The following is a 3,314-nucleotide window of genomic DNA, read 5'->3' on the forward strand; positions in this document are numbered from 1 at the left end:
GCAGAGCACCGGGTCCGAATCTTATGATGTACATTTTTTTTTCCTTCTGTATCAACAAGTACGGGGGCGACTTCCCAATATCGACACCCGCTTTGCAATTGCAAAGTCTTTCCTTCCATCTCTAATTAATTTTCCTAGGGAGTAGGCGAGGCCAAACTTCCAAGGCTTTCACTGGCGAATATATCGCGCTCTTAGAAACTCGCATGGTACTTGGCGAGTGGATTTCAAATTATATGATCGGTGCCCACATTCGGGCGCGGCCCACTGCGGGAGCAGACCGTTGGCCCGTGGGCTCGCTGTGAACTAATTTGCCCACTGGTCCGAAAAGTATTCATTTCTAAACACCTTTGGCCAGGGCTGAAGACCGCGACTAACCCCTTTGAAACTTGTCTCTCAGGGAGCTGCGATCCATCAAACATTTCATTGTTAACAGAGGGGAACCATTACTTGGTTAAGACGATAGGACACGCGTTCCCCACCATTTCGCATCCAATCGAATTGCCGCACAAGAGCTCGTTACCTAAGAAAGGTATAGCATTGGCTCGCAGCTAGTGTATTGCAGTTCAGACAGATAGGCCACTTTAGATAGTTCTTAGTGTTCACAGTTATCACCAAGACTAGACCCATATGGATTTAATTCTTCAAGGAGCAGCGGTCCACCAATAAGAGAGATGAAGACATGTTTTCGGATGGCCACAACGCCCCCTCGCCACCCAAATGTGCATGTTTTAAGTGTACATTGGGAGTCGACGGAACATCGGGAGTCCGCTTGCTTTCTCCGGATCAGCTGCCACCCCCCTGATCTACCAGATAGACAAGAACATGTCTTCTCCACCAATCTCATCCACCGAAGCTCCGATCATGGCTTCTTCTACCTTTATACTGATATACCCCCACGGAGCAACATGCGGGCAAGGGAACTCTTGCTACCCTTCAGTAAAGCAGGTATCTCTTATAGATGGTGACTGCACCTTGGCCAGGATTGAAGACCGCGACTAACCCCTTTGAAACTTGTCTCTCAGGGAGCTGCGATCCATCAAACATTTCATTGTTAACAGAGGGGAACCATTACTTGGTTAAGACGATAGGACACACGTTCCCCACCATTTCGCATCCAATCGAATTGCCGCACAAGAGCTCGTTACCTAAGAAAGGTATAGCATTGGCTCGCAGCTAGTGTATTGCAGTTCAGACAGATAGGCCACTTTAGATAGTTCTTAGTGTTCACAGTTATCACCAAGACTAGACCCATATGGAATTAATTCTTCAAGGAGCAGCGGTCCACCAATAAGAGAGATGAAGACATGTTTTCGGATGGCCACAACGCCCCCTCGCCACCCAAATGTGCATGTTTCAAGTGTACATTGGGAGTCGACGGAACATCGGGAGTCCGCTTGCTTTCTCCGGATCAGCTGCCACCCCCCTGATCTACCAGATAGACAAGAACATGTCTTCTCCGCCAATCTCATCCACCGAAGCTCCGATCATGGCTTCTTCTACCTTTATACTGATATACCCCCACGGAGCAACATGCGGGCAAGGGAACTCTTGCTACCCTTCAGTAAAGCAGGTATCTCTTATAGATGGTGACTGCACCTTGGCCAGGATTGAAGACCGCGACTAACCCCTTTGAAACTTGTCTCTCAGGGAGCTGCGATCCATCAAACATTTCATTGTTAACAGAGGGGAACCATTACTTGGTTAAGACGACCGGACACGCGTTCCCCACCATTTCGCATCCAATCGAATCGCCGCACAAGAGCTCGTTACCTGAGAAAGGTATAGCATTGGCTCGCAGCTTGTGTATTGCAGTTCAGACAGATAGGCCACTTTAGATAGTTCTTCGTGTTCACAGTTAAGACCACGGCTAGACCCATATGGAATTAATTCTTCAAGGAGCAGCGGTACACCAAGCATTTCATTGTGTACTAGAAAGCACCTCTACCATGTAACAAACATACGACCACCAAATTTCTGCTTACTTCCCCCAGCGGATAGTATTTGCTAGTATCATCCACAAAGTAAATCAATTTTTTCAATGTACCGCTTCTTGGGGGAACTGGGCATGAATCAATCAAGCATTTTGAGGTAGCATGTCCGCTTCACCGCGAGGTGCTCTGAATACCATTATACATTCTTTTTCATCATCCACTTTCAGACCACTACAAGACCCATACTGAATTAATTCCTCAAGGAGCTGCAGTCCACAAAACATTTTACTGTGTACTAGAGGGCACCTCCACCATGTAACAGAAAACATACAACCTTCTTAATTTAATTCTGCATTGTTTCCCAGACGATTTGTTAGCCATACAACAGTACCATCCACAGTAATTCACCTCTTTGAAATCCAATGCATTGTAGAGAAACTGAGGTGGTAGCATTCAAACCGTTCTGTAATGTTAATTCTGCTTCATAGAAAGGTGCTACAGGTTCCACAATAATTAATTGGATATTTTTGCAATATATATAGGGCGAGAAAACTCGGGGGGACTCCCTTTTCATTTATGTACATATTCTTTCCATATTGCAAATAATTCCAATTTTTCCCGATTGCATGTCCCCCTAATATACCCAAAATGGGCCTATCGATGGGTTCACAAAGGTACCCAAAATATGAGATTTTGACTGAAAGAGGCTGGCTAACTTCCGGGAACATGATCATAGGAAATAGGTCAAAATCCCGAATCGCAGTTGTTTACGAACAACCACGAACGGAGACTTAAAATAACCTATAAGGCTGGAATTCATGGGGCCTGTATAACAGGCATTTACACAGACTCTCGGGAGGGAGGGCTCTGTGGCCGGGAGAATTTTCTGGCTCCCCGCCCGAAACTTTTCAGAGTCCCTAATGCCTGCTTGAATGTGAATAAGCAGAGCCCGGTAGCTGATATTTTGCCGGGGTGTGGAGGCCCCGGTCGCCGCCAAATTCCTCTGGTCACAGCTTGTGTTAATACACATGTTAATTTTACATGCAAACCACCAATGACAATTTTCCTCGGCCGCGGAGGCCTCGGTCGCCGCCAGAATTTTCTGGTTCCCGCTCAATATATTGCAGAGTCCTGCAGGCCTGCTTCTGTAGGAATATGCAGAGCCCGGTAGCTGATATTTTGCCGGGGTGAGGAGGCCTCGGTCGCCGCCAAATTCCTCTCATCCCAGCTTGTGTTAATACACATGTTAATTTTACATGCAAAACCACCAATTACCATTTCCTCGGCCGCGGAGGCCTCGGTCGCCGGGAGATTTTCCTGGCTCCCCGCTCAATATACTGCACAGTCCCGCAGGCCTGTCTCCAGTGGAATACACACAGTCCG

This window comes from Bacillus rossius, unplaced genomic scaffold (genome assembly GCF_032445375.1).
Source record: "Bacillus rossius redtenbacheri isolate Brsri unplaced genomic scaffold, Brsri_v3 Brsri_v3_scf630, whole genome shotgun sequence".
NCBI classification, from domain to species: Eukaryota; Metazoa; Arthropoda; class Insecta; order Phasmatodea; family Bacillidae; genus Bacillus; species Bacillus rossius.